Source organism: Acinonyx jubatus, chromosome D3 (genome assembly GCF_027475565.1).
Source record: "Acinonyx jubatus isolate Ajub_Pintada_27869175 chromosome D3, VMU_Ajub_asm_v1.0, whole genome shotgun sequence".
Classification (NCBI taxonomy): domain Eukaryota; kingdom Metazoa; phylum Chordata; class Mammalia; order Carnivora; family Felidae; genus Acinonyx; species Acinonyx jubatus.
In genome coordinates, this window is record NC_069392.1 from 11,692,101 (window position 1) to 11,717,637 (window position 25,537).

At 52.3% G+C, this 25,537-nt stretch overlaps 2 long non-coding RNA genes across 8 annotated transcripts; both read left to right on the plus strand.

Annotated features, from left to right (window-relative positions):
* Nucleotides 1–1,000: 1,000 nt before the first annotated feature.
* On the plus strand, nucleotides 1,001–23,005 carry LOC128312310 (uncharacterized). Of its 7 annotated transcripts, XR_008291404.1 has the most exons (4): nucleotides 1,001–1,874; nucleotides 6,392–6,631; nucleotides 13,966–16,603; nucleotides 17,304–18,050. It is a non-coding gene; the product is annotated as an uncharacterized LOC128312310 (long non-coding RNA). The 7 variants fall into 7 exon arrangements; XR_008291400.1 differs by lacking the exons at nucleotides 1,001–1,874; nucleotides 6,392–6,631 and adding an exon at nucleotides 22,834–23,005 and having other exon boundaries at nucleotides 12,486–16,603; nucleotides 17,304–17,949; XR_008291399.1 differs by lacking the exons at nucleotides 1,001–1,874; nucleotides 6,392–6,631 and adding an exon at nucleotides 19,926–21,632 and having other exon boundaries at nucleotides 12,486–16,603; nucleotides 17,304–17,949.
* On the plus strand, nucleotides 18,823–19,909 carry LOC128312311 (uncharacterized). The gene is made up of 2 exons (XR_008291405.1): nucleotides 18,823–19,227; nucleotides 19,280–19,909. It is a non-coding gene; the product is annotated as an uncharacterized LOC128312311 (long non-coding RNA).
* Nucleotides 23,006–25,537: the final 2,532 nt, after the last annotated feature.

Genomic DNA, 25,537 nt, shown 5'->3' on the forward strand with positions numbered 1-25,537 from the left:
TTTGCCCCCCCCCGCCCCCTGTTGCCGTCCTCAAGTGCTGCCCAGTGGAGTAGTCTGGCTGCCTCCGCTGCCCACCAGCCCCTCCCTCCCCATTTCCTCTGTCAGACAAATACCATCATTGACTTTCAGCTGCCTTTGGTCCTGCTGCCTAATGAAGGCTGGGGGGGGGGGGGGTTGCAGCCAGCGCATCATGACCGCCCTCCACCCTCCCCAGGAGCTGGGTCTCCTCCCGGGAATCTGTGTGGGATTTCTGACTCCACCCTTCAGCCGGTTTCTGCCCCCTGCCACCAGCCCCACCCCACGCCACTGGCCAGACAGTTGAGTGACTGATAATATCCAGATGCCTCTGGAATCTTGCTCCCAGTCTTTCCAGCACTCTGCCTGGTCTGCAGAAGTGGGAGCAGTGGGCAGCAGGCGTCCTGCCCTTGAAACTTGTTGCCACCTCTCAGAGGCTAATGAAAGCCCCACTCAACCGGGCCCTTCAGGACGGGGGACCCTGGAGCCAGGACACTCAGAAGGCATGTTTGACACCCATGCTGGGAACTTTGAGTCCCTGGCTTTCTACCCCTGGCCCCACAGAGGTCTAGGAGGGCCGAGGAGGGGGCAGAGTGCAGGCCCCAGCGGCCAGAGAAGCCACAGGGGAAGGGCCTGCACTTTGCCTGGGAAGGCACAGGCTCTGGGGTGAGTATCTGGCCTCAGTTCCCTTACTGGTGAAACTGGAGGTGGGAGGGGGCATCGTGACACAAGCGCACTCACGCTTGACAGACCTTGGTGCCGCCGGCACAATTATTTCCCTACTGTGTATTTTCATAACCGGCTCACTTTTGCACAACAGCCAATTTGTCGGAAACGAAATCCTCATCCAGCTGGGGTAAATGAGCGCCCGTCTCACCTCCCAGCAGCAGAACGGAAGCGGAAGGCGATAAGCAGGGAAATCAAGGCAATGTTAGGAGGCTCCCGGCCGGAGGCCCGCTGTGGCCTTGACGATGATGCGGGACTGTGGTCAGAAGGTCCGATGAGCACCCGATGAGCACCAGCCTCGGACTGGACTCCACGGGAGGGTCTGGAAGAACTGTTTTCTTGCTCTGTGATTCAGAGCCGTCCAAAGCCACGTTCAGCTCCTACGTGCGTACGTGCGTACGTACCCCTTTGATATTTCAGGGAGCTTGCACAATGTGCTTTCCTGGAACTTTTTCAATAGCACAGCGGCACTAACAATCATTTTGGGTTTCAGGGCTCCGCGGCCTCCTTCTGCTCAATCACGGTCAAGGCTTTGTTTCATTGGTTCCAACGCCAGGAAGGACTTGGCCACCTGGTGGGGCCACGGACCCCTCGAGGCAATCTGGCGAAGCCTACGGATGCCTTCTCAGAATAAGATTTTCAAGAGGCATAGAATCACAGTTTTGAAACAAAAGCAATATTGAACCTAAGAGCGTCGTAACACGTAGGCGCCTAATGAGTACGTGCAATTGTGCAATCTACCGATGGCTATGGCATTGCCCTTCGCGAGTCAGGATGAGCAAGACGACATTTCCCATTGCACCTGTAATAACATCGGTATGAAAATACCTGTGGTTTTCTTGGCGACCAAGTCCCGGCCACTGCCAATCCTCCTGGGTGTGGTCACCTATGTTTCTAATGGAAGGAAATACTGATTTCGCTTCGAGTTGAGCAAAAATGAGAGTTGACTGAAGGCCCAAGTTCACAGACCCCGGACTTCGATCCTTGGGCTCCCGCGTTCCTATAGGAGCCTGTTGGAGGACATCAGGGCAAGAAGCAAGAATCTCTTGACGTGTGGATGGAATGAATTGGGCTCTTGGTCTCCGTAGGGACGGAGGAAGGGTCCCATGGGAAACAAGGTCCAGTTTTGAAAGGTAGCACAACCTGCTGGTATGTGGAGCAGGGAGGAGGGAAAAAGCCATGATCACCTTTTCCAGGGATGTTTCTCAATGGGCCCAGGAGGGAGCGAGGTCTGGCCTGGGGCAGTTTTGGCTCAGAGAGGGTGTCTTGGGAGGGAAACGTCTCCTGAAAGTGCTTATCAATACTCCCATCCCAGGGCGCCCACCCTCCTGCCCTGGGTTCTCCTCTGGGGTGACGTTCAGCACAGCTCTGGCCCCTCTAAAACCTCAGTTTCCCCACCTGAATAAAGGATCCTTGCCTGCCTCCTTCTCTCTGATAACACCGCGCACATTTGAAGCTCTTGTGCCCCCAGAGAATCCGTGGGCAAGTCCCACCTCAGCAGTGGGTAAACCCTTCGTAAAGATTAAGTCAGGGAGCTGAGCCATTTATCTGTCTTGAAACAAAGCACGGAGTCAAACATCTGTGCTCAGGGAAGGCAAGCTGCAAACGGCCCCCGAGGATAGTGGCACTCACTGCCCTTGGTGAAATACGGCTTCAAGAACTCCGAGCTCCTGGGATGAGCACTTGGAGGCCGATTTAAGGGAGAGCCAGAATTAAGAAAGCTGGACACTGTCAGAACGTTCGCAGGTTAAATTGGGTGCTTAAAGGTGAGCAGAGTAATCTCAGGGGATTCTATGTTCCCAACGAAACAAGTACAAAAGCACTGATGGACCAGCTACTTGGTGTAGGACCAAGTTCTTTGCCTGTCTTCAAGCTGCCATTGCCAGATCCAATGTTCATTCATTCATTAGCTCACTCATTCATTCATTCCACAAAGGCCTACCGAGGGCCTAATAGATGTCTCAGGCTAGGGAGTTAGCAGTGAGCCAAACACCTAAAAACGACTGTCCCCAAGGACGTTTGCGCGGGGGACAGAATGACAATAAACAGGTGGAAAAATGTTTGATGGTGAGGAGTCATATGGAAAACGAAACGTCAGGAAGAAGGGGGTTATGAATGGGGGTTCATTTCAAGAGGCGGTCAGAGAAGGCCTCGCTGAGAAAGTGCCTTTTCAGCCACCACCTCGGGGAGGTGGGAGCAAGCCGTGGGGATGACGGAGATCTATCCTTACTGGAGCACCTGTCACGCCCTGGACCCTGAGCCGGCCACTCTGTCCGCTGTCCTGACCCCTCCCGCAGGGCTCAGAGGTGGCTGCCATTTTGTTCTCTGTTTGATTTGAAGCCTTTGTTCAAAACGAACTCTTCTCGTAGCACAAGGCAGAACACGAATTGGAACCCAGGACCCAGTTTTCCTTTTTCCTACACCAGGCCGCCTGTGACACCTTCCTGGGAAGACGGAAGGTAGCAATAGGGCGCCTGGGTGGCTCAGTCGGTTAGGCGTCCTACTCTTGATTTCTGCTCAGGTCATGATCTCACGGTTTGTGAGTTTGAGCCCCTGCTTGGGATTCTTTCTCTCTCCCTCTCTGTCTCTCCCTCCCCTGTTCATGGTGTTTCTCTCTCTCTCTCTCTCAAAATAAACTTAAAGAAAATAAATAAAGGAAGAAATGAGAAGGAAATGGAAGACTGGCAGAAGAAAACCTAAGAGTAAAATTTCCTTTTATGACTCATTCGCCTGGTCTTACAACTAGAGAAACTGAGACCCAGGGAGGAGAGGACAAGTACTCGTTCAAGGTCACAAAGCAAAAAATGAGTAACTAGATGCCTTAGCTCACCAGCGGCTCTTTTCCTGGTCTTGGCACCATATGGCAAGTCCCTTTGGTTCCCTGAGCCTCAGTTTCCTTATCTGTAAAATGGTCTTATAATGGTCAAACCAATCATCTGAATCCCCCCACAGCTGCTGAACAGGAAAGACAAGATTGTTCATGAAAGAGAATTTATTCCAATGCCTGGCATAGAGTTAGCACCCAAGAAATAGATTTCTTGTCTTACTCCTCAGCCAACCTGCTACTTGGCATTTTGGTCCAGAATGGAGTTGAAGTATCTGCTGATTTTCAAAGTCTATGCTGACGATCTCCAAACCTTTCTTTTCTTTTTTTTTTTTTAAGTTTCTGTATTTATTTGAGAGAGAGAGAGAGAGAGAGAGAGAGAGAGAGAGAATCCCAAGCAGGCTCCCCACTGTCAGTGCAAAGCCCAACTCGAGGCTGGGTCTCAAGCACTGTGAGGTCATGACCTGAGCCGAAACCAAGAGCCAGATGCTTAACGGACTGAGCCACCCAGGCAACCCCCCGCACACCCTTTTTTAAAAATTTTTTAACGTTTATTTATTTTTGAGACAGAGAGAGACAGAGCATGAACGGGAGAGGGGCAGAGAGAGGGAGACACAGAATCTGAAACAGGCTCCAGGCTCTGAGCGGTCAGCACAAAGCCCGCCGCGGGGCTCGAACTCACGGACCGTGAGATCATGACCTGAGCCGAAGTCGGACGCTTAACCGACTGAGCCACCCAGGTGCCCCCCGCCCACCCTTTTTAATGAAACATTTCCAACATACAAAAAGTAGAGAGACTGGCAAAGTGCAGTCCCATATACCGGCCACCTAACTTCAATAATTATCAACTGGTGGCCAGTCTTGTTTCATTGATCGCTACAGTGGGTCGCTTTACCGCAAATCTGGACACCATATCATTTCATTGGTAGATATTTCGGTACGTATCTCCATAAGATGAGAATACATTTAAAAAAGACAACCACAGGGGCGCCTGGGTGGCCCAGTCGGTTGAGCGTCCGACTTCAGCTCAGGTCACCATCTCGCAGTTCATGGGTTCGAGCCCCGTGTCGGGCTCTGGGCTGACCGCTCGGAGCCTGGAGCCTGCTTTGGATTCTGTGTCTCCCTCTCTCTCTGCCTCCCCCCCCCCCCCCCCCCCACGCTCATGCTCTGTCTCTCTCTGTCTCAAAAATAGAGGAACATAAAAAAAAAAAAAGACAACCACAATACTGTTATTACATCCCCACCCCCCAAAAGACAACGATAGCACACGCTTATGAAATACTCGGTTAGGACTCAATGTTTCCCGATCGTCTTCATTCTTCTTGTGATTTCATTCCAGTTGGTTTGTTTTACAACGAGGACAAGGTGTCTGCACTGTGTTTGATTATGAATCTCTTACATCCACCATCGCCCCCCCTTTATTTCCCCCTTCAGAAATTTTTAAATTGAAATAATGCAATCATTCTGGCTCTTTCTGTTTGCATCCCTGTGGTGTTCACTGTTTGTGTCTCTGTCCCCTGTATTTCTTGCAGCCTTGTGGTTAGAAAGGGGATGTTTGAGGATTCAGCATTGATGCTTTGGGCGAGCCCCCTCTACAGACAGCCGCGTATACTTCCCTCAGGGGATGTGTGGTATTACTCCCTTTTCTTCGCCCTTTGTTGGAAGCTTCTGATGACCGTTTTCTAGACGATCCACCATGCCGTTAGGGGGTTGAAAGATGATGAGATTTTGCGCCTTTCATTTCTTCTTCATTTATTAGACGGGATACTCCCAGATTTCTTTGGAAGACGCCACATCACGACAAACGAAGGTTTAAGAAGAACTTTCCAGTTTCTCTATGTTTTCGCGTTTCCAAATTACGTGCCGCTTCTGCCGACTTGACAGATTGTATGTTGTTGAACTGCGCTTGCGTGGAAATTAAACCGGATGATGCGCGTGGAAGTTCCTCCTGTGTGTTCGGTGGCCCGCCTGCCCAGTCCAGGGGCAAGAACCGCTTTATCAGGGATTCCCTTCTTAAATCAGCCAGGATGTCTCTCCCAAACTAAGAGAAAAAGGAGCCCGTAGAAACCCTGACAGTGTTCATCCATCCGATCTCTCCACAGTTCACTGATGCTGGGTGGGAGAAGGAAAGGAAGATTCTGCCAAAGCTGGGTCCATGTGGGGAGGGTCCTCTGCAATTAGGCTTTACAAACTGGAGACTGCGTTAGAGAAAGGCGTCCGCGTGTGTGTTTGATTTTTAATTTTAAAATCTTCACTCCCTCAGAGCAAACGGGAGGCAGGTCAATCGCTCAGCAGAGAGACTTTAAACAAACCACATTGCCCGCAGGTCTGCTTGGTGAAGGAGGGGATTTACTTATTTTTCACCCCTCTGCCCGAGGAGTGTTAACAGCGGAATTAAGGCTGGGGAATCTGGCAGGGCTAGCTTGCTGGGGGGGGGGGGGGGGGGGGGGAGGTGTGTCCTCTTTGCAAGGCATTAATCACTTGTTTATAGAGGGGGAAGGAAGAAAAAAAAACACAACAGCAGGGGGAGAGGGTGGGGTGCTGGGGAATCACCCCATCCCTTCCCCACCCCCCATTCTTCTGGGATCAGCTCAGCTTGCCTTTGTCCTGGGTTCCAGAGCAATGTGGGGGGGGGGCAAACCCTGGGGGGCGGGCAATGCAGAGGGTGATGATCCCTGCAGCATTGGGCATAGAGCTGGTGGGTGCCAAGGGTTGGGCTGTCCCCCCCCCCCCCCCCCGCCACCGTGTGCACATCTGCAGGTCTGGGCTACCTTGAAGTATTATTTATTTTTTTTAATTTTTTAAAATCTTTATTTCTTTTTGAAGGAGAGAAAGACAGAGTGTGAGCAGGGGAGGAACAGAGAGAGAGAGGGAGACACAGAATCCGAAGCGGGCTCCAGGCTCTGAGCTGTCGGCACAGAGCCCGACACGGGGCTCGAACTCAAGAACCATGAGATCGTGACCTGAGCCGAAGTCGGAAGCTTGACCGACTGAGCCACCCAGGCGCCCCCTACCTTGAAATATTTAAAGTATAATGTACTCCTTCTCTTCCTCCCCACTCCACAGGTACACCCCTTTTCATATATCTGTCTAATCACAGTGTTTCTCAAGCTCACACTCTGGACCCATGTTCTGGCGGGGGGGGCGGAGCAGGGAACCCAAGCTGTTATTTTCACACAAATATTTATCTGGAGATACTGGTTTCCCACGGGGAGCTGAGCTTGGAAACCAGAGCTGGAAGGGGAACCTACTTTCAACTGTAAGCTTTTGGGGATTGTGCGACATATACGTGCGTTAGCCACTGGTAAGCAAATTAGCAGATGTTGTTTTCTGATTAAAAAAAAAAAAAGGTAAATACACTCTATAGTGTACAATGTGCAGAATAGCTTGGTCACAATTCCAACAACGATCACTTTCCTCCCTCCCTCCGCCGGCATAGAGTTCATCAAAAATACCCTTTTCTCTTAACTATGTCCTATATGTACAGGCCATCAAATCTAAGGAGTAGAAAATGGTAAATAATGAGTCATCCTCTCTCTAAACTTTCCCATTTCCATTCCTCATAAGTGGTCACCGATATCAATGTGTATCTGTCTAGTTACGTTAAGATATATACATTAATGTATATGTATCCTTCTAGTTATAGTAATATATAGTGTATATTATATATAGCATATATAATATATGCTATCTGTATATACATTACTATCATAATGCAGATAGATCTTTAGATCTATCTACATTATTTACATTATATGCAGATATGTGTGTGTGCGTATATGTATGTGTATATATATGTGTATATGTATGTGTATGTGTATGTGTATATATACTACATATGTAGTTTCCCTGATGCATTCCTGTCTTTTGTTTTTGAAATACATTATTTAAGGGGCACCTGGGTGGCTCAGTCGGTTAAGCGTCTATTTTATATAAAGGATGGGTTGTTTGGGCGGGGTGGGGGGGGAGTATGAGGTGAAGAGAGGGACAGAAGGAGAGAAAGAGAGAGAGAATCTTAAGCAGACTCCATGCGCGGTACAGAGCCTGATGTGGGGCTCCTTGCCACGACCGTGGGATCCTAACCTGAGCCAAAATCAAGGGTGGGACGCTCCAACTGACAGGGCACCCAGGCGCCCTAAAGGATGACTTTTTATTATGAATTTATATACATGGAATGTATGTTTAATAATAATTCATATTGAAATGGACACTTAAGGAATCATCCCCGTAGAAAAAAAGAGAGACTAAATCAGAAAAAAATGGATGCTCCGCAGGGAAATGGCAGCCCGTGGCAGCCAGGGGTAAAGTACAAATATCCTCTGCATACACAGTGAATCTGTTGGGCCAGGTGTTACCCAGACACAAGCCATTTTTCCTTGGCCTTTATCAATAATAAATGCACTACCCCATCAACTGGACCTCAAGACTTTTGCCTACACTGCTAGTCGGTCTTGCTAAATGGACAGAAACTGCCTGGCTGAGCAAGTGTGTTGAAAACACTTACATCTTGAAACCCTCAGCAGTTTGGCCGTGTGTGTTATAAGAGCATTGGCCCCCGAAGGTTCCAGCCGACTCCTTCGTGCTCTTCTCTGGCAAGCTGTGCCACTTTATGGTGTCCGTGATGTTGGCTGGGTCTTAAAACGAGCCTTCCACGGTCCCTCCGTGGTCAGCTCAGTCCACTCCTCTGCTGTCTCCAATCCATTTGCAATGGCTGTAAAAGGCTGTCAGCCGCCCCCCTCGCCCCCACCTCCCGCAGTAAATCTTCCCCTCCCATTCAAAAAGGCTGACAAGAGAAGCTGCTTGAATTTTCACCCCAGCTTTGCAAACTTGCAGTCCTGCTGTGCTGGCCTTGTTTCTCCCTTGTTTCTCGTGTGCCACTAAGCGACTAAGTAAGCGTGCGTTTGATCTCCCCCACGGTGGCCCCGGTGCAGACCTGAGCCGTGGATCTGTGGTTTCATGGTCATGGAAGAGAGAGGGTCAGTCTGTAGTCCTTGCTCTTCGGGCTGATCGGCTGATCGCTGTTCAGATCACATGGCCCCTCTCTCTCTGTGTCTTTGTGAAAAATTGTGAAATTGTGCTGGCAAACAGGTTTTTCTGGCTGATTACCCTTAAGATGGATGTGTCCCTTGACTGAGGGCAGCCAGTGACTTTCAGGAATGTTTGGAGGCAAAGGAGGTTCAATGGTGTTTGGAGAAGTTCCAGGACTCCTTTCTGAACCTACCTCTTAGTTTAGTCACTGTCCCAGCTCATCAAACAATTCTAGAAAACAGAACATTGGCTGGACTTACTGATTGGAGTCTTGTGACAGGCAAGCAGGCAGAGAAGCCAGCTGTGGGGTTTGAACGCAAAAAAAACCGGCCTCGGACTCCCCTGGTCCTGACGTTTGTGAATAAAGTCAGCCAGACAACCTCTCCATCCCTTTGTACTTATCTAGGGGCTGAAGCTTCCTGCTCTATCTCCTGGGGGCCCGTGGATGAAATCCTCAGCAAACTTTATTATTTTTAAAAAATTTTTTAATGTTTATTTATTTGTGTGTGTGAGAGAGAGAGAGACAGACAGACAGACAGAGCTCAAGAGGGGAAGGGCCAGAGAAAGAGGGAGACACAGAATCAAAGCAGGCTCCAGGCTCTGAGCCGTCAGCCCAGAGCCCGACGCGGGGCTCGAACTCACGCACCGCGAGATCGTGACCTGAGCCAAAGTCAGATGCTTAACTGACTGAGCCACCCAGGGGCCCCCAAATCCTCGGCAAACTTTAAAGCACAGCACGTTTGGAAGCTGGATGGTTACGATGGCAGTGACAGCGATAAGGGAAGGAAAGCCTCCTGGGAGTGAAATTCATTGCCATTTGTGAAGCATGCCGGAATCGTCCTGTTCTCCATGCTGGAAAAGTGTGAACTTCTGGGAGCTTGAGAAATGGATCAACAGTATTGTTGTTCTAGTTGATATATGAACAGGCTGATCTTCAGATGGGTGGAAAGATAAATCCTAGGGCGCCACATTCTCCAGGGAAGAGCTGGGCATGTAAGTATGTAAGTGTGCAGGCATAAACACTTGCACACACACACACACACACACACACACACTGAAACATGTGCAGAACTAAAGCCATACGGTATGGGGAATTTTTATTATTTCTTGCTGTTGTCTGCTGTGCTCTCTCTCCTACAGCACCCAGAGGACGATTTTAGACTCCAGATCGAATCGTCGTTCGGCACCTCGCTATAGATCTTTAAGAACTCCCCGTTGCCCTTCAGGGAGAGGCCAGAAAATTTTAAATAGACCCGTGAGGTGCTGCAAGGTCTGGTTCGGCCCTCTTCTCCGATTCAATTGGTCTCGAGCCCTCGGCCATTTTTCCTCTGCTCTTGCGTTGTGGCAGATTGAATGATTGAACCCAAACCTTCACACTGCTGTCTCTGTGCTCTTTGCCTCGTGTCTTGGCAGTTCATGTTTGTTTGCTTTTTTTTTCTGTTAAGTTTATTTACTTATTTTGAGAAAGAGAGAGAGACAGAGAGAGAGAGAGCACAAGCAGGGCAGGAGCAGAGAGAGAGGGAGTGAGAGAGAATCTGAAGCAGGCTCCTTGCCATTGAGCCCAGCCAACCTGGGAACCAACCTGGGAACATATGAGAAACAAATGCTTCCTGTTGCTGCTGCTGAGGCGTGGTGGTTGTTTGTTTCACAGCAGTAGCTGACTGATACAAGACATCTTGCTTTAAAAAAATTTTTTTTTAATGTTTATTTATTTTTGAGAGCGAGAGAGAGACAGAGCGTGAGCAGGGGAGGGACAGAGACAGAGACGGAGACACAGACTCTGAAGCAGGCTCTAGGCTCTGAGCTGTCAGCACAGAGTCCGACGCGGGGCTTGAACTCACGAACGGCGAGACTGTGACCTGAGTGGAAGTCGGACGCTCAACCGACTGAGCCACCCAGGTGCCCCATTTTATTTTTGTGTTTTTTTTTCTCATACTCATTCTTCTCATGCTCTCTATACCACTGGACTCAGGATACTGCCTCCTTATCACCTGAGTGACTGTCATTCATGCTTCAGATCTCAGCTCAAAGTTTACTTCTCTTGAAAAGCCTTTCTTGACCCTTCAGATTAGGTGTGAACCCCCTGACGTACACCCTCTACAGCCCCGTGTTTCTCCTTCAGGGCCCTTATCAGAGTTGTACTTTATGTGATCATTCAGTTGTTATCTGTCTTCCTCCCTAAAGGCTGGTGAGGTCAGGAACCTTCTGTCTGGTTTCAGTTTGCATCCCCTGTCCCTAGGACAGCCCCTTTTCAGGCGCATAGTAGCTACTCAATACAGTTTGTGAGTGGGCCAATGAATGAATGGGTTGAGTGCGATTTCTCCAGGCTACAGATACTTTTAGGTCTAAGATGAACAGCTTGTAGCATATGAAAGAGAGAACAAGAACGTGAAACAAATGAAGAAACATCTGTACACAGCAGCATGTCCACAGGGGTGACAGGATTGAGGTTGAGCACGAAATAAGATTGGGTTGGCTGCATTCAGCATTGACTCCTTCAAGGACGCGCCAGGCCCATGGAGTCTCCATACGATGCCAGGGAAGACTTCTATTTTAAAAAAAAGTTTGGGGGGTGCCTGGGTGGCTCAGTCGGTTAAACGTCTGACTTCAGCTCAGGTCACGATCTTGTGGTCCATGAGTTCGAGCCCTGCGTCGGGCTCTGGGCTGACGGCTCAGAGCCTGGAACCTGCCTCTGATTCTGTGTCTCCCTCGCTCTCTGCCCCTCCCCCACTTGCCCTCCATCTCTCTGTCTCTCAAAAATAAATAAACATTAAAAAAATTTTTTTAAGGGGCCCCTGGGTGGCTCCGTCAGTTAAGCCGCCGACTTCGGCTCAGATCATGATCTCGCCGTCTGTGAGTTCGAGCCCCACGTCGGGCTCTGTGCTGACAGCTTGAAGCCTGGAGCCTGCTTGGGATCCTGTGGCTCCCTCTCTCTCTCTCTGCCCCTCCCCCACTCATGCTCTGTCTCTCTTGCTCTCAAAAATAAATAAACATTAAAAAAAAAATTTAAAAAAAAATTGTTTTTAAACCGGGCCACACAGACAAGTCGAATCCAACCAAGAGGCATGTAGCGAGGAGGGGAGATCTTCAGGACAGAGGGGGTGGCACCCAGAAACACACGGAAAGATGGACAGGGGCATGAAAGTGTTCAGGGGATGGCAAATTGCCATCCATTGTCATTGATGGTACCAGCCAGGGAGGGTCAGGGTGTGAGTGCCTGGCCGGCTGGCAGATAATGAGGGTTAATATGTATCCAACGCTTATCCCGTGTCGTGTTCAACACTTGACACGTATTATGAGTCTCATCCCAACGTCACTATTATGAATCTAATCCCAACGTCACACAGTTCCGCCACCAGGGAAGTTGGTACTGTCGTCTCCCCGGTTTACAGATCAGGAAACCAAAGCACAGAGAGGTTGAGAAACTTGCCCAAGGTCACAAGGCGAGAAAGGGCCAAGGCCAGGATTTGAACGCGGCCAGCTTGGCTGCAGACGCCGTGTCTCGTCCATCAGACAATTCTGCCAGCAGCCTGTGGACTGCCGGGCTTCGCCGTCAGGACACCGTTCTTCAGGGAAGGCAGGTGGTGAAAGGGTCTGCGTGGGGGTGGGGTGGGAAGGGGGGGGTGGCGTGCCACAGCCGGCCTTGGGAGCCGCGTTAGGGACAGTAGCTCAGGGCAGAAACAAAGGGAAAGGGGTTCCTGGCAGGGGAGGGGCGTGATGAGTCAACGGCGTTAGAGGCCCATGTAACAAGTATCGAGGGCTTATGGAGAAGTTCTCAGAAGCCGGAGAGAGGAGGCTGGCAGCTGTAGGAGCAAATGAGAGAGGCAGAGAGCTGCTCAGGAAAAGATGAGGAAGATCGAAGTAAATATTTCAACGTGGGGGTAGCGGGGCGGGGGGGGCGGGCGGGGAGCCTGGTGACTTCTTCTGCCCAGACCTCAGCGCGGGAGCTAATGGGAGAATATGTAACCTGGGGTTACGGAGTATGGGCGAGGAGAAGTCAGATGGAAAAGACAGAGGTATCAGAAGGGAAAGCTAATGCAACCACACGGGAGACATTAAAAAGCAATAAATCTGGGAGCCTGCATGGTATTCGCCCAGGAATTCTGTAGAGGGTGGTTAACCCGCTCACCTGGGGCTGGGGCTGAGCACGGTGAGGGGTTGGGGGGGGGGGTCCCACATGGCCTGGAAACCAGGGCTCTGGACCCACCCTGAGAAGAACCAGATTCCAGAAATGTGTTTCCAGGCCCAGGGCAGCCCGGGGAGCCTCTGGAGACGGGGGAGGGAGCCCCACATTGCAGGAGGCCGGGCCGGCAAAGGGAGTCCCGACACCTCAACCACTGGAGAACATTCTCTGGGAGCGTTAAGCAGCCCGTGGGGAAGAGAGAACCACAGGATATGATTTATTTACCTACTCCCTGACAAAATCTTTCCCAGAAGGCTGAGGATAGTAATTCTCTGTAATTATATCTCATTCGAGGTTCTGCAGGCTCTTAGACTCGTTAACTCATTAGTGCTCCCGGCACACCTTGGGGGGGGGGGGAAGGAAGTGGGGGAGGGGATGACCAACTTCGGCAGCCAGCTGGGGGAAACCGAGGCACCCCCGGCGAGAGGTGCAGAATCAGAACTGGGACCTCCTGGAGGGCAAATGCTTAAAGGGAGGAGAGGGAGAGGTTAGGCATGGGGTCTGGGTTCAGTCTCTCTTCTTCCTGTGTGATCTGGGGAAAGTCCCCCAGCCTCTCTGGGCCAGGGTTCCCTGAGCTGCAAACAAAGAGAGCCGGGTACAGAGGCCTCTATGGCCCCTGACTCAGGAGCCCGTTTGGAAATTTAACCTCCCGCCGAGTCATGGAGATGTGACGATGAGAGTGGCTTTCGGGTAGACCAGAAGTGGAAGTTGGTCACGTGGTCCACAGGAGACACCGTGAGGAAGGCTTCGTGACCTTCAGGGGCCCGTCGCGAGCCTCAGGTTGAATTTATAGTATCGAGAAGCCATTCCATTCAGGGCTGTTGGCTGCAGGGGGGTCAGAAACGGATGTGGTGGAAAACTGGGGTTTTCTTGTTTCTAGAAACCCTGATTTGTCTCCCCTTTGGGTCCATGTGTTGACGGCTTCTTCTCCAGGTCCCGTTGGCGGGGGACATTGGAAAGCCATGCCCTTTCCCCTGTAAGAATTTCCACTGGCCGGAAGGAGGGAACCGAGAGCCGTGGAAGTTCTTTGGGAATCACGAAGCGATGCTCACGTGTTGGTGTGGCGATTGTTACATTTTCCCCTGGCCTTCTTCCTCATTGAGTCAAGGAATGGAATTTAGGGAGCAGAAGTGGGACGTGAGATCGGGGAGGGGAACAAGAGTTGACGGAGCCTCTACTATGGTTCGAGGTACCATGTGATCGCTTTCCGTCCGTTGTCCTGCCTGCTCAACAATCCTGTGAGGTACAGATCCCATTGTACAGATGGGCACATTGAGGCTCGGGAAGGTTGAGCAGTTGGGCCAAGCCTTCGCAGCCAGGCTGTGACAGAGCCAGGATTTGAACCAAGGTGTCTCTGGGTAGACAATACACTCTGTCTAGTGGTCCAAGCTTGCGTGAAGAGAGAGAGGTGGCGTCTGAGGCCGTGCGAAATCTTCGACTTCTTCTCCCTCGCCTTGGCCCGAAACTGGTTTGGGAGAGAGGGAATGAGAAACCAGGATCTTTTCTTTCGGGTTCCACCTCGGGCTTTAGATCAGGGAATCTCTTGGCAGGAGATAGTTGCGTCTGACTATTCGACCGGGAAGAGTTAACTGTAAGGGCTACTTACAAGGGGGGCGAGTAGGGTTAAGGGACCCAGCAAGGGACACTGGAGTTCTCTGGGGCCAGCAACCGTGGGAGCTGTTAACCCCCTCAGGGCTGCAGGGGCTGGGGGTGGGGGGTGGGGGGAGGTGCACAGAGCCAGAGAGGGTTGGAACCACGGAGACGGGCTGTCCGCACGAACCACTGTCATGGAGGGTGATGTTTGGGGAGGAGTAGGGACTAGATACCCTGACATGATCTTTCAATCCGCCCTCCCTCCTGTCCGTAGCCAGTGCTTTCCATCAGCTGAGTCCGATCAGCCAGGAGGGCAAGAGCCTGGTGATGAATCTTCAGCGGCTGGGTGTCTGGGGAGCAGGCAGAGCATTGAAGGTCGAGCACAGATGTGCGTGATGCAGGCATAGACTTGGCCCCATCCCCCGTCCCTTTCGAGCCTGCCATCAGGGACACAGCCAGTGACCTTGAGACTGTTTTCTGCAGAGAAGGGCGACTCTTGGGTGCATTTCAGTAGGTGCACTGGGAATTTCTTGGAACGGTGGCGGGCCCACCAAATCCTCCCCGAAACACTCTCTCCACCTGTCAGCGCCCCGATAGGCTCAAGTGTGTGGCTGTCGCACTTGGAGAGGAATTTGGAGGGTGTATGTCTCCGGGGCATTCTCCAGCCCCTTTTTATCAGGAGTCTCATTTTAAAGGTAGTGTTTATTGGGGGCGCCTGGGTGGCTCAGTCGGTTGAAAGTCCAACTCTGGCTCAGGTCGTGGTCTCACGGTTCGTGGGTTCGAGCCCCGCGTCGGGCTCTGTGCCGACAGCCCGGAGCCTGCTTCGGATTCTGGGTCTCCCTCTCTCTCTGCCCCTCCCCCGCTCACGTTCTGTCTCTCTCTCTCTCAAAAATAAATAAACATTAAAATTTTTTTTCAATAATAGAATAAAAGTAAAATGAGGAGATAGCAGAATTCATAATTCATCGAATGTTTTCCATGTGTCATGGCCTGTGATAGGCTCTTGCTGTTTTCAGCTTCTAACTTCCCTGGAGCTCTGAGAGGTAGGTATTCTGGGCCTTCTGTCCTGATCAGGACATAGAGGTTCAGAGATTTAACTTGCCCAAGGCCAGTCACCAGGGAAACGGTAAAGGCAGGAAGGAAACCCGAGGCTCGGTGGGCTGGGGCAAACCGTTTCCTGGCTACCGACGATGTGCTAGGTGAGGAAAGCAAGACCACGGGAGGTTGCAAAGCTGCTCTCTGGGTTTGAACTTGCCCGTGACAAGACGGGCACGGACACCAAGCCACGTTCCCTACGCTCCGTGTGACTGAAGGAGAGTCCCGGCTGGTGTGTCCCCTATGTGAGATGGGCCAATATTCCACATGGCTGCGTGGGATTGTGAAGGGACTGGGTGGCCAGAGGGACCACGAGGAACAGGAGGTCTTAGGAGGTCATTTGGCCTGGCTCGTGAATTCCAGCCCCGCATCAGGCTCTCTGCTGTCAGTGCAGAACCCACTTCGGATCCTCTGCCCCCCTCTCTCTCTGCCCCTCCCCTGCTCATTCTCTCCCTCTCTCTCTTTCAAGATAAATAAACTTAAAAAAATGTATGAGTCAGCTTGGGCGGTCATAACAAAATGGTACAAACGGAGTGGCTTAAACAACAGAAATTTGTTTGCTCACAGTTCTGGAGGCTAGAAGTCCAAGGTCAAGGTGCTGGGACGGCGGTCAGTTTCCTCCGAGGCTTCTCTCCTTGGCTCGCAGGTGGCCACCTTCTTGTTTCTCTTCACATGGCTGTCCTTCTATGCACACGTGTCCCGGCGTCCCTAATGTGCCCTATTCTTTTCTTGTAAGGACACTAGCCAGATTGGATGAGGCCACCCTAAAGAACCCCTCTAACGTAATCACCTCGTTAAGTACCCTGCATCCAAACACAGCCACATCCTGGGGTGGGGGGGGGGGTCAGGGCTCCCACGCAGGAATTTCGGGGAGTTGGACACATTTCAGACCCTAACAAACCCACTTATTTTTTTTGTTTGTTTTTAGTTCCCACACGAGATGAGGTTGAACCTTATGAAATTGCCGGCAGCCAATCAAGTTCGAACTACAAAACGAGCGAGTCCCTTTGGAGCCTGTCCCGAGCTGCTGGTAGAGGACGGAGGTGTGGGGACCTCCTCCCTCTGGCTGTGCGAACCCCTCGGGACAGATGTGCAAGAAAGACGGCAGGTGGGAAGAAACCTGCGGAGACCCCTCTCAGGTCCGGAACAGGGTCCCTCTTGCCGCCCCGCCCAGGCTAATTCTGAGGCTGCAAATCTCCCTGTTCTCACCGCCCTACGCAGGTTGTGTGCGGTGTGTATCCTACCCGTGTTTCTTGCCCTACGGAAGTTCACTTTCTTCTTCCTTCCTTCGTCTCCTCTCCTCCGGCGAATCTGAGTCCCAGAGAGGATCTCATTATGGGAAAAGCCGGCAGGCTCACCTCATAGCCGTGGCTATAAGGGTCTAAACATCTTACAAATACGAACAGCTTTACCCTGAGGTCAGCCCTATGAGGGAGGTGTGGTCCTCTCCCCATTTTACAGATGGGGAGAATGAGGCACTGAGACATTCTATAACTTTCCTAGAGTCGTGTGTGCTAATAAATGGCAAAGCTGGGCTTTGAACCCAGGCAGACTGGCAGTTCTAGGTCCCACCCTCTTTTTTTTTTTTTAATGTTTATTTATTTATTTTGAGACAGAGATAGGGAGCGAGTGGGGGAGGGGCAGAGGGAGAGGGAGACAGAGAATCCCAAGCAGGCTCCCTACTGTCAGCAGAGCCCAGTGGAGGGCTTGACCTTACAAACCGTGAGGTCATGACCTGAGCGGAAATCAAGAGTCGGACGCTTAACCGCTTAACCGACTGAGCCACCCGGGCGCCCCTAGATGCTACGCTCTTGACCACTATGCCCCCGCCTCTTGCAGGACTGATGAGTCCAGCCGGGGACATCAGAGTGAGAACCTGATGAGCTCCAGTTCCGACAGGTCACTGGGGACAGCAGCAGAAGTTTCTTTTTGCAGGCTCCATCCAAGGGACGGGACTCTGTGTCTTTGACCAGGACGGCCCTCAGTTCTTGCCGTCTCTTGGGCAACCTGCGGCCTCTCCTGGGGGACCGGAAGTGACAGCTGAGACTGGTTTTGTGACGCGCCGTCACGGGAATCTGAGAGCATCGAGGCTTTGAGGTTGGCGGTAATGACCCGCTTCACGGCCTGACGGGGAGGGTGCACGAGGTGGCACATGGAACAAGGTCGGCACAGAGCCGGGCGCTCAGAAGGCACGCTGCGCGGCGGCTGTGGTTGGCCTCGTTGATTGTTCTGTAGCCTGTTAATTCCTAAGACTGGGATACAAATTCGACGGTTTGCAGGGTGCCTGACGGAATCTGTTTTTTCAGGAGTAGACGGGAAGGAGGCATTGGGAGTTGCAGGGCACTTACCTAAGCCAGGCGCCCTGGGAATCGCTGGACGCACGCCGTCCCAGAATCTTCTCGAACAGCTCTGGAGAACACGATGCCCGTTTTACAGATGCAGAGACTGAGGTCCAGGGATGAGCTTGCTCAAGGTCGCTCAGCTGGTAAGGGGTGGATCACGGTTTCTGATGATCTTTTTTGCTTCACCTTTTCTTGGATGAACTTTTTTTGTTTAAATGGAGTGATAATTTTGCCTTTTGAAAAATTGTAAAAATGGCTATTTATTTTGAGAGTGAGAGAGAGAGAATGAGAGTGAGTGAGCGGGGGAGGGACAGAGAGAGGGAGAGAGAGAGAGAGAGAGAGAGAGAGAGAGAGAGAATCCCAAGCGAGCTGTCAATGAAGGGCCCAAAGCGGGGCTCAAACACACATACTGTGAGATCATGACCTGAGCCAACATCAAGAGCCAAACACTCAAGGGGTGTCTGGCCGTCTGACTTTGGCTCAGGTCATGATCTTGCAGTTCGTGGGTTCGAGCCCCACGTCGGGCTCCGTGCTGACAGCTCAGAGCCCGGAGCCCGCTTCGGATTCTGTGTCTCCCTCTCTCTCTGCCCCTCCCCTGCTCACATTCTGTCTCTCTCTCTTTCTCTCTCAAAAATATATAAACATTAAAAAAAAAAAAGAGTCGGACACAACTGACTGAGCCACCCAGGTGCCCCTGGTGGGATAATTTTATATACAGCAAAATTCATCTTTTTCGTGTGTATGTTTCTATGAGTTTGATGGATGCAAACGGTCATGTCACTGTCACAAAGATCGGGATTTCTGTTTCCAACAGCCGCCCAAATTCCCTTGTGCTCCTTTCAAGGCGGCCTTGGGGACCCCCCTTCCGTGTCCCTGTTGAGTCCCCTCGGCCTCCTGGATCTCCCCACATTGGCATTTTCCAGTTCTCTTCTCATTAGTGTGTTTTTATTAGATGTCCCCCTCCCTCCCCCCCCCCCCCCCCCCCCCCCCCCCCGCCGTGGTTCTACGACTTTCCCAAGTTGCTAGCTCCCGCCTCATCTTCTTTTCCGGGCTTAAACATTCATCTCACAGCCCACCGGCCTCTCCACGAGAGCTGGCATTTTGGAGGTCCCCAGCAAAACTCTTAGCGCTCTCCTTTGGCCACCTCTTTGTCTGGCATGACAACTTTCAGGGAAGGACCTCACCTCCTGCGGAGAGCCCTGGCCCCACACATTGGCTTCTATCTCTCACCTGCTCCGTGTGCTGGAACCCAAACTCTCACCTGATTCGGCCACGCGGTCTTTCAAACTCTGCCTCCGGCCTACCTGCTTCTTTCTAACTGGACAGCCGCCCTCGTTGCCTACTTGGAGACTGTGAGCCTCCCTGTGGTTTCCTGCTCCTCTCCTATTAATTTTTGGGAGATCTTGAGACTGTAAATGTAGGTCATGTTATTCCCCTACGAAAAACTCGTTTTCCTTCCCAGTGCACTTAAAGGCCCTCCTTCCGTCACACCTGAATGCTTTGCTTCCTTTAAAAAAAATTTTTTTGGGGGGGGGTGAGGAGAGCACAAGCAGGGGAGGGGACCGAGAAAGGGGGACTGGGGATCTGCAGCAGGCTCTGCGCTGACGGGCTGACGGCAGTGAGCCGGATGTGGGGCTCGAACTCACGAACCTCGAGAGCATGACCTGAGCCAAGGTCAGACGTTCACACAACTGAGCCACCCAGGTGCCCCCTGAATGCTTCTCTGTTCCGTGTGGACGGAAGACAGCATCTCGGACAACATCCCTGTTTCTTAAGAGGGTCAACACCATCACGGATGTGAGAGCATCGTGCAACCAAGTGTTATGCCAATGACCATGAGGATGACCAGTGTTGTTCCTTCTCCCAGTTTCAGAGAGGGGCACCCCCCCCCTTTTGTTCCTTTTTGTGATTCTGTGTCCTCCTGGCTGCTTTTCACGTCCTTTTCCAAAGCCTTCCCTCTTCCCACCCAGGAATGCCACATGGTGCTTCATCATTTCCAGTGACAGCCAAATAATTGAATTGTTATTGGTTTGGAAGGGGGAGAAATGTTTGCTAAATTGTTCCTCTTTGGATAATGTTCACGTACTTCCCAGTTGTGATTTATTTCTGCTGTTGGCAGGCTTTGCTGTCTGGAAACTAATTCTTCGATGGGAATGCAAAGGGAAATGGATAGCGGCGGGGTGCAATGCAGTGCATGGGGTTTCCTTTTGGATGTGAGATCTGGATGAAATGTCAGTCGAGTTTCTCTGGCTATGGGGAGGTGCAGGAGGTGGTCTGGGCATTGAGAATCTCGGGGTGCCCAGCTCTCTGTGAGCCGCACAGCAGTGTCTAGCCTCTTGGATCCGGGGGTGCGGGGGGGCCGTGCCTCATCATTTGCTATTTGTGTGAGCACATTCCACTTCCAGGAGCACCCCTGAAAGCGTTCTTATCCGCATTTTGCAGATGGGGAAAGTGAGGCTCGGATGGGTGAAGGTCCCTGTGGTGGTTATCGGGTGCTCCGGGACAAGCCACCGCGGACTTAGTGGCCTCAAGACCACTCACTTCTTATGCTCACAAATTCCGTGGGTCACGAATTTGGATAGGGTATAGAAGGGATACCTTCTGCTCCATCATGTCTGAGACCTCAGCTTGGAAGACCTGAATGGCCAAGAGCGACTGGAACAGTTGGCCGGCTCATTCACGTGTCTGGCACCGGGGCTGGGTGGCTCACAGGCTGGGCTGAGCGGGGACAGTTGATTGGAACAACCCCACACGGCCTCTTCCTTCAGCCTGGGATCGACTCCTTGCATCACGGCACCGAGGTTCATTTTTTTTTTTTAACGTTTATTTATTTTTGAGACAGAGAGAGACAGAGCATGAACGGGGGAGGGTCAGAGAGAAAGGGGGACACAGAATCTGAAACAGGCTCCAGGCTCTGAGCGGTCAGCACAGAGCCGGACGCGGGGCTCGAACTCACATACCGCGAGATCGTGACCTGAGCCGAAGTCGGACGCTCAACCGACTGAGCCACCCAGGCGCCCCACGGCACCGAGATTCATTATAGGAAGTGGCTCATGTGATTACGGGGGCTCAGAAGTCCCGGAGTCCTCCATTTGCAAGTCGGAGACCCAGAAAACCGGATGGTGTCATTCAGTCCAAGTCTGAGGGTCTACAGATGGGGGCCCGATGATGTAAACCCCCGTCAGAGCCCCAAGGCCCGAACACCAGAAGCAGTGATCCTAGCTCAAGCAGAGAGCAAATTTGTCCTTCCTCTTCCTTTTTGTTTGATGGGGGGCCCTCGACGGATCGCACGATGCCCACCCACACTGGTGAGGAGTATCTTATTTTGCCAGTCCACTGGTCCAAATGTTAACCTCTTCTGGAAACGCCCTCACAGATACACCAAGAAACCAAGTTTTCCCAACCGCCTGGGCATCCCTTAGTCCCGTCAAAAAATTAGCCATCACATCACCTTATCCTGGATCATCATCCCAGCTTTTTATTATTTTTTTATTAAAAAAATTTTTTTTAATGCTTATTTATTTTTGAGAGAGAGAGAGAGAGAGAGAGAGAGAGTGCGCACGCGCACGCAAGAGTCGGGGACGGGGAGAGAGAGAGAGAGGGAGACACAGAATCCGAAGCAGGCTCCAGGCTCCGAGCTGTCAGCACAGAGCCCCACATGGGGCTGGAACTCATGAACCGTGAGATCATGACCCAAGCAGAAGTCGGACACTCAACTGACTGAGCCACCCAGGTGCCCCCACCCCCCAACAGCTTTTAAAACTTTGTTTGTTTGTTTTAAATTTTTATTCATGTTTTGAAAGACGGGGTGGGGGGGGGGTGTGGAGAGCATGAGCAGGGCAGGGGCAGAGAGAGAGGGAGACACAGAATCCAAAACAGGCTTCAGGCTCTGAGCTGTCAGCACAGACCCGGACAGGGGGCTCGAACCCACAAACCATGAGATCATGCCCCGAGCTGAAGTCAGATGCTTAACCAATTGAGTCACCCAGGTGCCCCTTAAAACTTTGTTTAACTGCCTGAAATGAACAGGGAAAAATGCCTGCTGGGGGTGAGGGTGTAGAATAAAGAGGATCGGGCACTGAGTTGACGGCAGGATGCATGCTGGGCTGTGGGCTGGGTTCCTTCAGCCCGATGGCAGCGGCTCCCTTCCAGGGCTCAGGGTGTCTAGTGACGTGCCTCTGGGTGGCTGGCCCAGAGAGGGGCAGCCCCAGAGGCCGCACGGTGCCTGAAGAGGTCCTAGCAAGGGGTGTGGATCTCAGGCAGGAACAGCCTCCCCTGTAGAACGGTCCCTGGGAGAGGAGGGTGGAGCCGTGAGGACATTCCCCCCTCCCATTTCCCCACCGACTGCCCAAAGCAGAGAGACAGGTCAAAGGGTGGTTTCCTCCTGTGGGCAGTCCCCAGGCGGGGGCATCTCTCCCAAATCCTGGTTGGCCGAGAAGGCCACACACAAACAGACGGAGGTTTCCCTGCAGTGGATGGTTAATTGTCTCCAGGTCGTAGGGACCTGCAGAATTAGGCCTTTCCGGACTGGACCAGGTCACACGGTCTAACCTCTTGAATCCGGTGGGCCCTGTCCCCACCCCCTGGCCACTCTCATTTCCTCGCCAGTTGTCCCGAAATCCAGGTCAGTTTCAAAGCCTGGGGCTCCAGGCTGCCTGAGCATGGGGTCACTTCCAGGGTCACTGACTGGACAAGGAGGTCAATTTCAGCAGGAAACCTACATGTAAGTGATGCTGGCTACATCAGCATCACTGATGCTGAACAAGGGGGCTTCAGCCTCTGCAATAGCCTGGACTTTGCATTTCATTTTACACCTGGGGAGCCCGAGTCCTCCAGAAACTAACATTCATCATTTATTAAACAAACATGCTTAAGAAATGTGTATCTACCTACCAGGCTTACAAAATAACTATCATTTGCAAACCTCACAATCCTGAGAAGGAGATTTTTTTTTTTTTTTTTTTTTTTACGAATTCCCATGTTAATAGATTTTTTTGTTTGTTTGTTTACACTTTCCCATTTAATAGATTTCCATTTGCTGGATGCGAATAGTGAGTCTCAGAGTGGTTAAGAGGCTTCTTCTCCGAGCTTGCTCAGCTGGCCACCATCAAGTGGAACTTGAACTCTTCCCCGTGCTCAGCCGTCTTCGGGATTTCACCTTGAACCTCTGAACCCAAAGGCTTGCCTGACAGCAGGCCGCTCTTTAAGCAGGGGCCCTCCCTCTGACCCACCCAGCCACCCACCCGAGGTACCATTAAAGTTAATTGTTTTTACTGCCAGTTTAACATAGTCTTGTAAATTTTTTTACGACGTGGCCCAGGAACGCCGAGCTGTGTGCAGAACTCAGGGACGGAATACAGTTTGAACACAGAAGCTGGGCCCCGCCCTCCCCCCCCCACCCCCCGCCCCGGGAGGTGTAAGATGGCCGGTATCCTCAGCTCTCCAAGGGACCCCCTTTCCCTCATCCTGTGTTACCTGGCTGACAGTCTCCAGGTGACACTGTGGCTGCACTTGGGAGATCCTGCACCCCACCCCCACTGACTGGATGGGTATCCCTCTTGACCTAAATTGGGGAATCCTCTGGAATCTGAAACCCCTGAGCCCTGGTAAGAGTTTCTGGACCTTTCAGAAAGATTCTGGGCAACTCCAGTGTGGCTCTGGGGGCGCTGGGTCTCTCCCAGCCTCGGGATGCACAGATGGGCTGGTCCAAGCAGGTGCAAATTGGGTGCTGGGGGTGCACTTTCCAGATTGTGGGAAGCCTGGAGTTGCGGGTCTTGTCTTTTCTACTATTGCCTCCCAGAGAGCCCAGCCTTCCCTGACTGTCCCTTTAAGACGGGTAGCCCCAGAGTAGAGAAGGCAGTGGTTGCTGAGCACTGGGCGGCACTTGGCTTCCCCACCCTGAGTCTGGTGTCTCTCTCCATCTCCGTGCCTGGCATCCCCATCCTGAGGCTCTGTTTTGGCATCTGTCCGCGCTCGTATTAAACAAACTGCTACTTCCAATGCCCTCAGAAAGGTGTCAGGCACACCCCAAACATGTGTAATGGGTGACATATTTGGCATTCATGATTAAGCCCAAATACTCAGAAGGCCCTTTCTGTATGCAAAGCCTTGTGGTAGGTGCGGGGGCGGGGGGGGGGTGGGATATACAGAGAAGCCCGGCATCCTAGCATTTAAGGGGCTTTTAGTCTGGGCGTAAGCAAAATATGTAGACGTTAGGAATGGGAGGAACTTCGCAGCAACCCAACAGGTAAAGCGCGGGTTCTCAAATGTATTCCGGAATCGGCCGCACCAGCAAAGCGCGCCCCGGGGAACCTGTTAGAAAATGCAAATTCTCTGGCCCCCTCGCTGACCTATTGAATCGGATCTCTGGGGTGGGGCCCGGAAATCTGGTTCTAACAGGCCTTCCAGGTGGCTGTAATGATCACTAAGGTTGAGAACCAGTGATACAATGGATACAGGCAGAGGCTTTGGAATGAGGTTTGAATTTCCCTGTTAGTTTCAAGGTTTTGGCCAAGAAATCCGAAGAAGCTCAGTGGGGGCTGGGAGGAACAGAGAGGGAGGAGAGAGCGAGGAGTGCGGGTGGGGGAAACTGGCCCCAGCCCGGTGAAGATGAGGGTGAGGGGAATCTGCAGCCCTCTCCCCGACAGGGCCTCCTGGGTCAGCAGCTGCCCTTCTCGACAGGATGAACCACTGGGCACGACCCAATTCGAGGAGGTCTGAGAGGAGCCTCAGGACGTGCCCATCCCATCTGGAGCCTGTAAACCCTGAGTTCAGCCCAACTCCGTCTCTGCCGGACAGCCTGCCTTTGGGGGCACCCTAACCTTTGTGAGAGCCTCGATTTCCCCGGTCTTGGGGGATCACTGAGGCTCGGATGAGCCTAGAGGCTGGTAGAAACTCCTAGGAAGCTGCACAGTCCCGTGTCAGGACCAATTTCCAGCGTTACTCAGGCCAGCAGCTCATAGAAAATTCCTCTCTGGTGGGGACCACGAAGCCCGAGCGAGAGAGGTAGGTGGGGGCGCACGCTGGCTCGGGGCTGCGGGTATTGGGGGTGGTGGGGTCGTATATCTTTTAGGAGAAGAGTCCACTTGGGGTGGCACGGCCATAAGGTTCACGTGCAGGCTTTTCTCCAAAGCGCCTGGAGTGATTGGGTGTCTGTAAGGCTAATGAGTTGCTGAGCCTGGGGGCTGACCTGGGAGGCAGGGGCCGGTCCGCCTGGACCTTGTGGGGCGCAGGGCGCACCGCGTGGGGCTTAGGCGACCTGGGCCTTCTCCCAAGTGGAGGCAACTGTGATGTAGAGAGAATCCGCGGCAGGAGAGCTTGATCCTAGTCTGGAGGGTTCCGTAGGCTTTCCAAGTGTTTTTTTTTTTTTTTGCGTAAAACGAAAACCATGCCCGACCTCCAGCATAGGATCCAATGAGCCAATGATCTAGCTCCTGCCTACCTTTCAGGACTCAGCTTTTACTAGGGCCCTGCCCGGGACATTCCAATGGGTAGGTCCTCCCCAGACCCCAGGCCCCCGCTTCTGCTGGAGCCTGGACCACTCTCAAGACCTCCTTAAGTTCCCGGAGGAGGGAGGGGGGCGAGAGGGCGGGGAGGCGCTCACCTCCCGGGGTAGAGGAGCTGGAGGCCGGGTGAGTTTCTCCCTTCCAAACTCGAATGGGAACAGCCCCCGGGGGGCCGCGGCCTTGCCCCGCGGCCACTGCCCGGCCCCTCCCCCGCAGCCCGGCCGGG